This window comes from Haliotis asinina, chromosome 6 (assembly GCF_037392515.1).
Source record: "Haliotis asinina isolate JCU_RB_2024 chromosome 6, JCU_Hal_asi_v2, whole genome shotgun sequence".
NCBI lineage: Eukaryota > Metazoa > Mollusca > Gastropoda > Lepetellida > Haliotidae > Haliotis > Haliotis asinina.
In genome coordinates this window covers 44591054-44607012 of record NC_090285.1, presented here as the reverse complement: position 1 = coordinate 44607012, position 15959 = coordinate 44591054, and positions in this window count along the sequence as shown.

Below are 15959 nucleotides of genomic sequence, written 5' to 3'. Positions count from 1 at the left end.
GTAACAGGTATTTCACATCACTAAAATCTTAGGTTTTCTCATAACTACTTTCGATTAGTATTAGAATGCAGTGTGCGAATTATTCTGAGAGCTTTGACTTGGATAAGTCTTGATGGTAAAGTCATGTCATGCCAAGAATTATTCCTGGTCATAAGTGTTGCTGTTCCGTGATCAGGTAAGTCAGTATTTCAAAGTGATTATTTAAATAATGTTTTGTACGTTTAGGACACAATTTTATCTAAAATATTTTAAGAAAAATGATGTTAAACTCGATGTTCTTGAGGGTCACTGAAATATCGTTTTCACTAGGATAATGATTTTTAAAAGTAATTTCACCAGAAATAAGCAAATAGTTTTCATCTGATCAGTATGCTTCTACTTCGAAAATCATGAATTGTCGAGGTCTTCAGATAATCAGCTATCAAACATGCATTAACTGACATCATGAACATCGATCTGCGCAATCGGGATGATCGATCAGCAAGATCGATCAGCAAGTCTGAGTACACGGTCCTGTTAGTATTTTCCATCTCATTTTACACTATTATTTCATGTTGACCAGGAAATGAAGTTGAAAGCATCAGTAATAGTTCCTTGCAGTGCATGGCAAATCCTCTTCCTGGTCATTCAAAAAGGCAATTACATTTCCTCATTTTCCAGATTGTTTACGTAACATGCAACTGAAACGGGTAACCTACACTTCAAGTGACACAGCGCGGGAGTGGGCAAATAAGTGGATGTTCTACATCGCCAGGGTGGTGATCAGTCTATGCAGTTGTGTGAAAACAGTGTTATTCCAATGTCGGTCGTCTAACCCACTCAGCCACCGCGGTTCAGTAGTTGATGAACAAACCTAACAGGGTTTAAATTTGAAGAGACGGAGAATCTCCACAAGACAGATATATTCCTGCCCCAACGTTAGTATGTTGCAAAAAAATATTTCTGTTAAAACAACCGACTGATGAGATATCTTTCATATGCACATATCATAGGAGTAACTAATAAAACATGTTGTCTACGACTTCAGTGGACTTATAATATCGTGCCAACCTTACTTGTGATTATACCAGATACCTATCTTCTGCATCCGAAGGGAAAATAGCTGTGCTGGAAACTGTACCAGCTGCATGGTGTATCACAACCATCATCTTAACAACAAATCGCAGCACAACAATAGGAACTGCTGTACAGAAGAGGTCATGGTCACGGAGGCACTGAATCAGCGCAATGTGCCATTAAACATAGCATTATCTCTGGGCATGCGGGATAACTATACCAAAATATGAATTATTAATTATGAATCCAGATGCACGTTATAACGTTTATTCATTAGATAACTGAGCCGAACGTGTGACATCTGTTATATTCGGGATTGTACTCTATCTCAAAGTACAGATTTTAGTGAGTGAGTGGGTTTAGTTTTATGCGTCAATATATGGCTGCGTTCTGTAAATAATCGAGTCTGGACCAGACAATCCATTGATCGACAGCATGAGCACCGATCTGCGCAAATGGGAATTGATGAGGTTTGTCACCCAAGTCAGAGAGCCTGACCAAACGAACCCCTTAATCGCCTCTTACGGCAATCGTAGTCGCCTTTCATGGCAAGCATGGGTTGGTGAAGGCCTATTCTACCCGGGCCCTTTACGGGTTCCAGACTTTAGTACCTGTGGTTGAGTCGCTTCCGGTATTAGAACCCACCGCCACATACTGAGGCATCCAATAGTCAGCACATAAATTGTAACTAGGAACAGGATCACATCACATTACTGCCAGTTACATGAACTCGTTTTTAACTTTGGACATTGATGAATCTTTTGACACTGACATTAAATTCCTTTGTACAAGCGTCGTATAGAACATCCTTATATCCATTGACACTAAATAACTCATTGTTCCGTTTTGAGTCGATGGGGAATACATTAATAATTTTTTAAAGTTATCATCTCCAAGGAAACTGAATGGATAGGGCACCCGATGGCAGGACATCGTAACCCGAACGCCTACAGCATATATCATTTGTTTGTCTGGTTCAGAATGTGTTTACAGACATAAGTGGTCATCAGACACTGATATGTTTGTCATGTGTCAGCTAGTTTCCATTTGTCTGTATGCTGAAACAAATTAGGCAGCAAAATCCTATGCTTATGAAAAAAGCAGGACACTGTTTAATGAAAAATACGATACCATACTGACATTGTGCACGCTGTGAAGGAAACATTTTTCGATCTAAACATGTTTGGGAGTTCATCGTTTTGACACATTTAAACGCCTATAAAGGCACAATGTTACTCCAAATTTCTCTAAAAATACATAATAAAATAGTATGCAAGAATAATGCATAATTTTACACTCAATAATACTATCAGCCCTCAGGGAAGCTACCATACAATGTATTCTTTAAAAAAAACGTATTTACGATGGCAATATTAAACTAAAAAGTTCGAATGAATTAATGCACCGCTTCGTTGACTCGACTCTCGCGCTTTCTACTGGCCGAATATTCTTTCAAGCGAATCTCAAAGGGGTATGTCCCTTGGAAGGCTCTTAACGAACATCCTATTACGCAATTTGTGATGGCGGCCAAATCGGGAAACACCGACAACACCGCGTACTACAGGTTTCGATGTACGGAGCAATTGTTTACTTTATCTATTTGGCAAGAGGGATCTGTTTGGAAGCTGTTCGCCTCGATCTTTAAATTTCAGTTATCAATTTCTGGCAAGTCAAAAGGCGTAATAAGTCTTTTATTGCATCCGTCAGAACCTCCCAATATATGAAAGATATATATATATATAAATATATATATAAATATATTGCCCAAATTGTGCCTTTAAACATATACTCATGGAAACAAAGAAAGGTGCACATGAAAGTACAAGTGTTCCTTTATTCTTTTCCAGGTTTCTTCACAAGGTTGTAGTGCAGGGTGAGTACTTTTCTGGAAATAATCAGAGGAACACTTGTGCTTTTATGAGTTCCCTTATTTGATTCCATGAGTATATTTAGTATTCAACCTTTGAGATGTTATCATTCTTGCCAACAGCCTATATAAAACTGCATATCACTGGGCAATACGCCAACTGGTTGTGAGAAAATTAATTAGATGGTGTGCAAATCAGATCACCTGTCAGGTGTGTAACACATGGTACACTATAGCCATGAAATTTACAAATAAACGCCATAGCTCATATAACGGAATAAACGACCGAAACAACAGATCAAAAGCCGAGAATAGGCAATTGCAGTTTCCTACCGTCAACGTTGTATATTCCAATCGTATACTAACTATTACAAATACTTATCGTCTAGGCTCCTGCGTCCCTAGTCCCTACCATACATGAAGAAACATGCAACGCATTTTAATAAGAAACATTCACTTATTGGTAGACGGTAGTACTCGTATTGAACACACGTGCTGAATACTTCAATGAGTGCCACCGCACTGTGTCCTGAGTACATACTACATTCCCTAAGCCTTCCTTGTACTGTTATAAAATAAACGTGCATTCCTGAAACATTAACCAGAAACGTAACAAATCAGTTATTTAGAATTGCCATTGTTTCATGATTGGGTCAAAGCTAAGAATGTATGTGACGCTTAAGGTATTAGTTTACTGCAATGAGAACAACCAAACAGGATCGTCCTATTGGCATGGCGTCAGCACGACAGTCCATGAAAAGTTATATTCAGCCTCTAAAAATGGATGGCATTATTTTTCGGTGACAGGTAGAACATCTATACATAACCTGATCTTCACAAAAAGACAAGGTTCACAAATCAGTTCATTATGGAGTGAAGTGGACATGACGCCTGGGCGGATTTGGTGCTTAGACAAGGGCATGGTGTAGGTGTAGTTTTGTTCACTGCAACAGATCAGCAGGCAAAACAAGAATGTTTTCACAGGGCATAGTCGTACATTCGTGCAACTTTGTAATTTCCCAATTCATCCCGTAATGATAAAGACATATGAGCATCCAACTAGGGATTTATGCAAGCAGTGTGTCACATCTGTAATCATATGTTAGCTGCATCTAGGTATTAGTGTGCAAGGTGTCACATATGATTATGAAACCAGACAATCTGCGTCTGAGATGTGGTGAGCGGGTCGTCGTTTGTGCATACAATTGTCATTTTCCAAATGGAAACATGTACATAAAACACCTCCGTATGAAATCACTAGCATCAAAGACATGTGATCTAATTAAGAGATGTTTTCTAAAAATAACTATGTTTAAAAAACAATGTCGATCACTACAGACGAATTGCTACGACAGTAGGAAATGGAGAGATAAAACAAATTTAATAGCAGTACAAATACAACGACAATACAATATAAAACAGTGACTATGACAATAATACTTATGGTAGTGAGTGTGTGAGTGAGTGAGTTGCGTTTACGCCGCACTCAGCAATATTGCAGCTATATGGCGGCTGTATGTAAATAATCGAGTATGGACCAGACAATCCAGTGACCAACAAAATGAGCATCAATCTGCGCAATTGGGAACCGATGACATGTGTCAACCAACTCAGCGAGGCTGACCACCCGATCCCGTTACGCCAAGCATAGTCGCCCTTTATGGCAAGCATGGGTTGGTGAAAGCCTATTCTACCCCGGACCTTCACGGGTCACTTATGGTAGTAATATCCACCTCACTGAAACATAAAATATTGACATAGGCCATGATCCTCACACAACTGCTGGTTTCATAAAATGTGAGATGAAGTTATAAAACCTTCTAGTAAATAGTAATATGGGCCAGAAATTCCCGTTTCTCCCAGAGTGACAGTTGGTACTGGCATGCCATTGTCGTCTACTACATCTAAACGGAAACAATGCAGCGTACCAACGTACTTGTAATATTATTCCCCACAGAGTAACACAACAATATATTAAAACTGCCTCTCTGGTATTATGTACGGAAATATTAAGTCCTAATTAGGAGATAAAAAAATTCAGGCTGTGGCATTACGACGTTTCCGTAGATATGAGTGTCACATAATGGTGACATAACTGATCTGCTTCTCGTTTTTTAGTCGAATGTAACAGATAAGGCAATACAATTACAGCTATCTCCCGGGTTGCTCGATGTTTTCAGATCTTCTGTACTGAGTATTTTTGTTTAAACTGGACACTTTCAATGCCCTCTATCATCTGATCACAAATGTTTTCTTCCATTTTATCTCCAAATCCACATTTGTCCGCTTGAGTTATCAAATCTTGCTAGAATGTCTTGCAAGACAGTGTCAAACGTGTGTTGCATACGTTTTGATTTGCCCACGAAATGTTGTTCAAGCATGCTTATTATGCCAGTACCACTGAAGTTGGTCATCTTCAGGCACAGTAAAATTACACGAGCCACATAAGGAAACTGTGCTGTTATTCCATCCCAAATCATCAGAGAACCCCTACCACCAAAGGTATTCCTCTTCAAGACACAGGCCTGTGCATAACGTTCTCTCACGCGTTTATATGCACGTTGACGTCCATCACTTTTTACTCATCTGTAAAAACAACAATTCTCCACCAAAACAAGGGTCTGTGGACATGATTTCGGCACGACATTCGGCGAGCTTTCGATGATGTTGTTTCCGTGATCGGATCCCGTGATGACGTAATCGTTATCGAACTGTGTTGTGTTGAATACGACGAAGTCCTGGGATGGTCCGTGCAGTCATCACTGCAGTCAGTAACCTGTGGCGAAGATGGGTCACCCTCATCCATCTGCCCAGGCTTGGCGTTGTTACACGTGGACGTTCAGATCGTGGCCGATCGATGACGTCACCGGTGTTCAAAAATGGTGTTCCAGTGGCAGTGGAAATGTGTAGCAACTTGTCGTTGAGACATTCCCCCACGAACTATGCCAAAGACCTCATGGCGCTGTGCAGACGTTAGCCTTAGCACGCTATTGTTATGCGAGTGCATTTTCTGTGAATTGTATTATTTCTTAAGTAATAATTTTTATTTTTATTTTTTTATATTTTATTTTTATTTCACAACGTTTGGTGTTTCGAATGATAATTATTATGGGTCGCATTCCGTATAATAAATTTCAGTGGTATTAGTATTTTATCCGCAGGCCTTTAAAGTAGTTCTATAGAGTTACCTCGCTTTGATGTTTTGAAATAAACACGAGGCTGACCGAGAGCATTCTACGTTGATGGCGATGGCCGTATGTGCTCGAACTTTCAGGAAATGTTGACCATATATATAAAGGCTCGTTCCCGTGTTGTCGACACGGAAAAACACACAGATTACTAGAGTACATTCTGCCAAGGTTTGATGGCAATCTCCGTCAAAACTTGACCTACATAACCGCTGCCTGACCGCTCGCTGTGTTACATTATTGCATAACTTTCTCACTCTCACATTAAGATTTGGTGAGTTGACATTATATTTGTGACCCATTACTTTAGCATTGACTCAGTGGTATTGTAGATGAAACCTCCCTTGTGAATCTCTTTGTCAGTGTTATATTCTGCTGGTTCTGAGGGGATTTCTCACACCAATTTTTTAAACGTAACACTATGCGTTTCAATAGCTGTTTAATTTAATTTTTTGAACGATCACAAGGGCAGGGGTTGAGCTTTCCAAAGTGACAGTATTGTGAGGCATTCATTTGCTCTGTTTCTCTTTCCCGGAATGCACAGGCAACAACGTATTGCACGTCTCAAGGACGAAACCACTGACGTCACGGAACATGTCACTAATGTCTGAATTTAAATCCTTTTGTGTCAACACAGGTTTGATAAAATCAGATTTTACATTTTTGTACGCACAGGTTTTTTGTGTGCCTAGTATATTACAAACATGTCTGCCTTCAACTATTACTAGCGCTAGAAGTGTCGTCTGCTGAACGCCATCACTCTTGGTGGTACAGCCTGTCACGGTCATATACAGTTCAGATTCTTCTTTAAATTTCCGCTATTTCTTTGCCATCTCTAAGCTAGTGTTAAATGGTTTGGGTACTGGAAGACCTTGCATCGTGTTATTGCACGTTTTCACTTTTGACACCTTGTGTTGTTTGGTGTTAGTTCCTGTTTGAACATGGACCAACATTTCTTCGCGGTGAGCCATATGTATGCTACTTCCGGCTGTTACAAGCTTTCAGACTGGCTCCTCAAGCTAGGGGCCTTGCGGGTGTCAAAAGTTCTCTTTGTCCTTAGCATGGTATCTACATTCAGTTGCTGGCGATCTATTGCCCATTTTTACGATGTGTTTAATAAAATATTCTCTTAAATGCTATCGACTAGTTGTAATTTATAACTGTGATAATGTAGGTATTCATTTTACAGGATTTTATTCCTAATGTGTTTAGTCTCGAGATGCAAATTCTCGTCACGATATGGCTGAAATATTGCCGATGTGATGGTAAATGTTAACTCACTCTGACTGGCACATCTAGTACAGCCTGTACTCCAACACACGCATTGCTGAAGTCAAACTGTTCAAAGAGTCACGTGGCAAGAATCATATTCAAATGTGTGTTTGTTACAAATAGTACATTCTCTTGATGTTACTTCTTGATGATGACTCATGAAGGTCCCGGGGTAGAATAGGCCTTCACCAACCCATGCTTGCCACACAAGGCGACTACGCTTGTAAGAGGCGAGTAACGGGATCGGCTGGTCAGACTCTCTGACTTGTTTGACACATGTCATCGGTTCCCAACTGTGCTGTTGTTGATCACTGGATTGTCTGGTCCAGACTCGATTATTTACAAACCGCCACCATATAGTTGGAATATTGCTGAGTGTGGCGTAAAACTAAACTCACTCACTCACTTCTTGATGATATTTCGACTCAAAATTGCAATTAAGATTTCTAATTGGTGTTTTTATATGTCAGGTAGCAGAGAATGTGACAAGATAGTGTAGTATGAACTGTTGTGTAAAATGACATGTTTGAAGGATAGAAAGTGTGTGATCGCCTTAACTGTTCTTCATAAATGTGCACAGTAGAATTTACAGTTTTTCTCCATACACGTTTTAGAGGAAATATGCGTTGATAAATATACTTGTCAACAGATGATTCTATTTTACAGATATTGAAAAAAATATCCTAACGGACGTTATAAGATATTACTGATATTACTAATAGCAGCTCAAACGATGTGTTTTGCGAAGTTGTTACACTGAGTGTTACATAGTCGCCCAGGAAATAGAAGTTTACAATTATCGATATGGCCAGTTAATCCAAGATGTGCACTGGTGATGATCTCTTATCAAGATCTTGCATGCACAGAGCGAGTGCCTTTGTGTGTGTTCAAAGGTGTCAGCTTGTTCGAGTTTCATATTTGGTACTTGATAGCAATAGATGCTAGGTTTAAGAATCATTCTGACATTTAAGTGACTGGATGTAATCCAGAACTATTCGGTAGGATAGTTCTAAGCGGATTTACAGCTGTCTTGCTTTCTGATATTATTTTTCACTTCGAGGTTTTGTTGAGGGTTAGTTGCAAAGTCTACACCTCCATGTACGGTAGATTCTGATAAGGGGGTTGAGATCTTACCAAGGCTACAGTGGAACTTCACATCATAGCCTTCACATCATTTGCTAAATGGTACTTGTTGGTGGGTTATATGTTAAACGTCAATTAGAGTGATGCGCGTGGGTCCATAGAAGCTGTGCTTACGAGTGTAGTATCGTGAGCAAACAAGACAGAGTCCGCTTCCCAAAACCACAGTTCGTTTCCCTTAAAGATATAATTCATTTAGGTAAAAGAGTTAAAAATCAACAGCAGAAAAACCAACCCCCCCAAAAAAAAAACAAAACAAAAAAAACAAAAACAAAACAAAAACAAAACAAAACAAAACAAAACAAAACCAAACAAACCAGCATATAACTCTCCTTTGTCCAACACCTTGTTTGACTAAGAGCAGTTCTGATCTCTCGTCATGAAACGATTGATTGGCTATTCAACTGGTATATAATTACAGATATTGATGTATATCTGACCATCCTCGTGGTTTATGATGGGCCATACAACATACGTTTAATGTATGTTATGGCGAGCTGAGTGTAACACATGTTGCCAAATGCATAATTAAGCGTTATACAAGTGTATATTGATTTTGAGTATTAGTATATGATGAAAGTCCAGTTTATGACGAGTCGAGTATTTTCCATATTTCTAAGCAACCACTTGGAGCTGTGATGGAAAGAGTATAACATGATATCGCACATCCAAGGTATACGTAAATCTACTCTGTTCAATTCTCATTTAGAACCAGCGACGGTGGTACCCGAGAAAAGAATATGTGATCATGTACGAGGGGATAGCAAAAAGTTCTAATTATAACCAGGACTCGTTCAGGGTATAAACTTTATTTTGCAAAGTTGAGTTGCAAAGACTAGAAATCCCCTGATGTCATTGAAAACCAACCTTCCACCTCTTGAACGACCCCATTCGTGTCATCAAAACACAAGTGGGTTCTTCATCTCTGGATCATTTAAATAGACCCAAAATTCGTCCATGGTTACAAGACTCTGAAGAAATCCTCCTCATCCAAACTCTAGAAGCTGCAATGTTCCGTGGGGTCTTCGACGAGGAGCTAGTCAGCTTATTGACACTTTGGACATGTACAGCTGTTTGTGAAGGATGTTCCATAACTCAAGTGAGATTTGTATAGTTACACGACGATCTTCTTGAACCAGTGCCTCGATTTCACAGTGTCCATATCATCAGTCAGAGAGGAGCGTCCACGTCTCGGCTTATCTGTGAAGGACATGTGACCGGTTTGAAAATTCCATTTACATCTCTCAGCAGTGTCATAGGATGGGCTATCATCACCATAAACAGATTTAATCTCATCGTGAATTTGTCGTGCAGTGCAGCCCCCTTAAGTGCAAGAAGAAACCTAATTACACTGCGTGCCTCAATCATTTCCATACTTAGGGGTACTGGTGTGTAGAAGCACATAGCACAAGACTGGATATAATGAAGTAAATAATTCTTGGTCCATTAACTAGACAAGGATCACTGATGTTACAGTCACAATTTTATCCTGATTTCTCAGTAACTTGGACAATTGGAACTTTTTTTATACCCTTTCGTATCTAAACCGCATGCAGGGTGTGGTGTGCAGCCTGTAACTCAGTGAGGACACAGCGGTTGATAAAGTACAGTTTCGAGACAGAGGCGAAAACTGTTGTACGGTCACCATGCCTCTGACTTGAGTAAAGCGTCTGAGAAATCCTCTCTATTTGCGACGATTTACCGTCTCCTAATAATCACACTGCTTGCTCAGCCTCACAAAACAAAACTACACCTTCACGAGAGCTTGGATAAACAGATTATTGAGAACATGAAAACGCCAGATGTGATCTTATGGAAATGCCATTTCGTGCGTCCCATATTTGGAAACTTCATGAGTGAAAAGTTTGTTACAACTTAACGTCACCTTGCCAACATATCATCCTTATGATCACGAGGAAGGTTTTATATACCCGTTGTTAAATAACCAGTCATCGAAGGAAGAATAACAGAGATGGTGTTCAAAACTATCATGTTAGTCTAAAACTATATAATTTATGAAGACGATACAACATGACGGTAGTTCATCATGCTTGGAGCCAAGAGGACTTAAAGTGCCTTTGATACCTGCATAGGTCTAGTTAGATTTGCACCATAGATTCAAACGCTGACGATACGTAGGAACATCTACCCGAAATTTAAAATAACCAAAATCCTACGTTAAAAATGTTTAATTTTGCTCTGAAAGTAACGCATCATCTTATGAGGACGATAGTTTTACGATACTTTAACCCTTTTTAAGGATACAGCCTCTAACAATTGCGGTTGCTAATTTATTCTACCATTTTAAAATACCATGTTCATATTTACAGACTTAATGAACTTTGAGTGATCTTAAGCCTTATCATCTGACAAACAGCAAAGCAAACGTCTTGGCATTGTATGCCTCATCTACCCAGTGACTAGTATATATCAGATTGGGATCCGAAACGCGAGACATCGTCATCAGTAGTCGGATACGTCCTTGTTGTAGATATTGCATTAAACATGTCCTACCTACGCTGGGTCAACAGCATGATCTTTGGTTAAATCGTGCACCCGAATATCCTCACCCAGTGCAATCAGTACAAATGTCTCAGATTAATTCCACTGGCGTTTTCGTGTTCTGCTGTACGCGAGGTACATTAAAAATATTTCATTCGTTCATTAGACTATACCAGGATCCAAAGTTTGCGTGGGCATACCACTACATGTTTGCGGTTTTGTTGGTTCTGAGGTGTATTTTTTTTAATTTGTCTAATGCTCTATGCCAGTGCTCGTTCTGACTGCTGTGGTGTCAGCGCTTTGATGGGTGAATATTTGAAAACTATGGTGATCAGCTCTGAATTTGAAACAGGACCTTATTCACCTGTATGTGCTACATCTTTCAATAAGTGTGGTCTGTGTCTTTCTTAGATACCCCATGAAATCACTCAGCCATTGAAATCATTGAAATATTATCAGTTACACGATGTTTTGAAAGGGAGTGCGGAACTGTAAGACCCTCGTAAATTCAGCATTTCCTGAATGTATAACTCTTAAGATCCCTTAATTTACCTTATCTTTGAACAACAACATTCAATCTTCGGCAGAGTGAGACGCAAAACGTTTCGCCATGAAGTGTCCTTAACTGACATAAAGGGAGATAAGTCGGGATGGCTTAGTTTATGATCGATTTTGAGGTTTTGTTAAACGACAAATGAAATGCAGAAATATTTTATTTTTTGGATGTGTATATTGACGCAAACAAATAAGAAATTATGGCAACAATATTATTACTCTGTTTATACCCATAACTGTGTACTTCAACTCTAAAATTTCGAAGCGATCAGCCGTTTGGCATCCACATTCCATGAAGGTCATTCGTACAACCCTTGTAGTGGGTCACACGACCCTGGCAAATCTGCATACATGGTTTTGTATACTTTGACTATTGACCAGTCAGAATTCGATAATTTATCTTAAGGGTAATAATTGGTTGTATTTGAAGAAGGGTAGCATTTGATTCGGATGCGTCTGCAAATCCCAAACTGACGAGATTTTTTCGTGAAGAATAGCAGTGTGAATAAGTTTGTATGGTCATAATAACCCTCTGTTGTTCGTGAAACAGATCTCTTCGTCTTCATGGCATTGGCAGTGTCACAGATTATGTGTGCATTTGTTATACAATTTGTCTAATATTTTTCACAAGTTAAAGGATTACATTATGTGGTAAGGTATCCAGTATGGGAGGCAACTCTGGTAGGCTTAACAATGCTACATCAAGAGTTATCTCCCCTGGTGTAGCAGACGGCTTCTTTTGTTGACATGGCAGATATGACAGCAGAAGAGAAAAGAAAGCTTGTTTTAGATGATTTGGAAAGGGGTGCGACGAATGCAGAAGAGTTGCTGTACACATAGCATTTCTCTGTCTACAGTATCTAGAATATTCAGTCAGGAGTTTGACAACACAGGGTAGCCAGGAAAGTTCAGTACTAAGGCTCGGCGATGACGTGGTCAGATTATGAGTTTAAAAAGCGTTGGGAATATCAGAAATGAGATGTTTAAAGGAGGAAGTTCTCAGCTATGAGGATGAAACAAAAATTACAAAGTAAATATTTAAATGGGTGAAAAAGCACAGCATTCCCTCACCACTGATAATAGATACACTATAAGAAAGACGTTTAAACTGTTGGGTTCACGAAACTCGTTTCCTCTCTAATGAAAGTTCGGTTTGGCTTTTTTAGAACTATGTGAAAATTTGGACAAAACTTTTTAACTACGATATTTCATATGCTGACAAAAATAGTTAGGGACATTTGTAAATGTTGAAATTGACATACTGATAAAATACCAATATACCAATATACCAATATATATAAGTTATTTTGTCCTGTATTTTTGGGGTGGGACATCATCACGTGGAGAGAAGTCATTGTGTGTTTTCACTGGAAAATTGACGAAGGAAGGATAAGTTGACAAATGATCACCTCCTCCAAACGGACCGAACACTGTATGAAGATAACGGGATTTTCCAGGGATAACAACTCAAAACACTCTGGGGGCTACACAAAACAATGGTTGCCAGACGTAAATGTCTACAGTCCAGATCGTAAGCTTATTGGGAATGGGTGGGGACTAATGGAGGAAACAAATCAACCAAAAAAGGTCTTAGAAATATTGAGGATATGCATAAAAGATCCAATTTGGCGATACGCTGTCACACCATTTCCTTTGATCGGTTGTGTATCTAGGCGTATTCAGTCATGTGTTTCAGGACAAGGAGGTCTCACAAAGTACTCATAAGACAGTTCAACTCATATCTCAATATATTATAGTTTACATACATGTATTAGATATTTGCTATGCTATATGTTTAAATGCGAGGGACAGAAAACAGAAACTTTGAGTATACGGAAGGAGAGAATACTTTAAAAGGTTAGAGAAAGATCATTAACAATCCATCGGTTCCACGAGGAAACAAATTCTTTAATGTCTCTGAAAAATTAGGTAATGATGTTTGAAAGAAATCACATACAGAGTGAATAGGAACATCAACATTTTTTGTATACTCACCATACGTATGTTTGCATTTTCACCCAGTCGCTAGTAATTAATAAACCATATTAATCATATTTTATTTAGTTCATGTAGTAAGAATAGGATACTTGCAACAAGACAAGATAATGTTCTCTCCATACACTTTTCAGTGACCCTGTGTATTCTTTTAGATAAGACACTTAAATGAAAACACAAGCATGTGTACATCTATATGCGCACACACACGCGCGCGCACACACACACGTATATACACACACATACACACACACGTACGCACACGCAATACCACACACACACACGTACACATGTATGTATTGTTGTTGATGGATGAGCATTTAACCAATAGTGGAAATAAAAATAGAAGACTAGACAATGTTTTAGAAAACTTATCATAATGGGGTTGCATTATTTGAAGTCAAGAGAAGGCAACGAATAAGAATCGCTTTATTCGAGTGAATCTGTGCTGCTTTAGTCGGTGTTACGCCTGAGGTACGGGATCAGGTGGTTAGGCTAGCTGGTTGACACGTTACACCGTATCCATGGTGCATGCATACATACTTAAGATGTAGATCGCTTGGCTGTTTGAATATTGCAGCGTGGTGCGGCGTTAAGCAACAAACATTCAGACAAAATCCCCACGGCAGAAGCAGATTCGAATCAGAAAAGGGGAATGGGAGTTGTTACTTTTTCTGTCGATGTGCATCATTAAAAATGGCAAACGAAGTTGAAACGGTTTTGTGAAACGTTAGTGAGTATGGTTTTAACATGGTTTTAACGATATTTCGGCAATATCACGAAGGGGGACAACAGAAATGGCCTCCTTCGCACATTGTATCCATGTTGGGAATCAAACACGAGTCTTCGGCGCTTTAAGTTACCCCACCGCCCCTTTTGAGAAAAGAAGCTATGGAGCGTTTTAACTATAAACATTATACTTTAGAAATCAGACTCACCTGTGATGGTAAGAAAAAAAGCAACAACCCCCCCCCCCCCCAAAAAAAAAAAAAACAACAACAAAAAAACACACAAAAAAAACACACAAGAAAACAAACAAACAAAAACAAACAAAAAAACAAAAAAACAACAAAAAAAACAACAAAAAACAAACAAACAAAAAAACCAAAAAAAAAACAAACAAACAAAAAACAATCAAACGTGATGCATCAAAGAATACAGATATTTAGTAAATGAGATTGACTGGTTTTAACCCGTTTTATACCAGAAACTTACTTCTTGCATCTGGTTCTTTATTGATGGATCAAATAAAAGGAAAATATTATTCCTGCAGAATCTACAGATCCCGCGTCCAAACGGACATGCATTGACACAATACGGGAAACGGCTCGCTTAACAGCGTCTCCGAACTGCAAGGTCTGTTATATCCAGTTTCGTTCGGCGACGGATCACTCAAGTTCTACTCAGATTAACATACTGCCTCCGTCAGAAGTGTATTTATCACAGCTCAAACAATGCCGACGTGGAACCCAGGGGACCATTCTCAAACCGACTATCACGGCTGAGGCTACACGTAAGTGACCCCGTTCCCAAGGGTATCCAGCCAGCTTCTTGCTAGAGGATTAATACTGAAACATGACCTTGCGGTTATTTCTTTTTGTGCTTTCAGTCCCCGGTCGTAATTAGACTGAGCCTCACCGTTTAAAGAAAAGAGACGCGCCGGAGCCCTGGAGTGCCGGAAGAAGTGTGCGGAATGGAACTGTTTAATGATGATTATGCCAGACTAGAAAACTGACATTAGGGGTCTTCTCTGTCACTGGGTGGGTTTATTGGAGACTGGGATACTTGAAAGCGTTTTATTGAAGCGTTCGAGTTTAATAGTTTTAGTGAGTAAATATTTATACCGCTAAGGTTAATTAAAGCAGACGGTTTTTGTAGATGGGTGTAGTTACACTTCATTCCCCATATGGGCACAAAGTGTGAAGCCCATTTATGGTGATATTCCTGGAATAATGCTAAACGCGGCGTAAAACAGTCCTCACTTACAATAACCAAGGCAACACTGGATGGAGCCTACTAAACAAACATCATACAATGAGTCCTAGGACAACGCATATTCTCTGAATATATGTCATTTGACAGAAACAAATAATTAAATTTAAAAGTGAGATGGAAGATTCGGGGGAACCTGAAGAAATTTAGACTTCACTTAGCACTTTACCTTTGCTAGGCAGAAGGGAAAATGATGCGGTTCAGAGACTATGAGACTCATCATACCCATTTGGAAGTGAAACTCAGGGGGCTTGAAATGTGAATATGTTTCACCACTGTGCTGCAAGTCTTCAAATGATCAAACCAGAACTAACATTTCATGGCACTAAGAAACTTTAATATAACGCGAAAACTTAATTTCGGTTCACACTTGGTTCAGTCGATATTTGATT